Here is a 439-nt window from a genome sequence, read left to right on the forward strand (position 1 = left end):
AAACACAGACAAAAAACATTTGTCAGTTTACTTCTCATAACTTTTTCACTTACATACGAATCATTTTTTTTAAAAAAAATTACTCCTGCCGTTAATATTTCCGCCCGCTCCTCAAACGTGTTAGCCACAGAGCCATTCAGCGGACCCCCCACATATTTGATTTGTACCGCATCGCTTGCATGTCACTTATTGTCTTTTATTTGGTTGTTTGTTTGCTTTATCCTTTACACCTGTTTTGTTTTTGTGTTTTGCTTTGCTTTGTTTTGTACTTGCTCCCACTTCTTTTATTCTTTATTACTCCTATTCCTTTTTCTCCCAAATCCTTTAATTCCCTTTTTCTTTCCCTCCTACCGCCCCCTGTAATATATATATATATATATATTTACACACACGCACACACATAAAAAGAAACAATCAAATGAACGAATTGGGGGGGGGG

This window comes from Trypanosoma equiperdum, assembly GCF_001457755.1.
Source record: "Trypanosoma equiperdum strain OVI genome assembly, contig: ctg_1326, whole genome shotgun sequence".
Taxonomy (NCBI): Eukaryota; Euglenozoa; class Kinetoplastea; order Trypanosomatida; family Trypanosomatidae; genus Trypanosoma; species Trypanosoma equiperdum.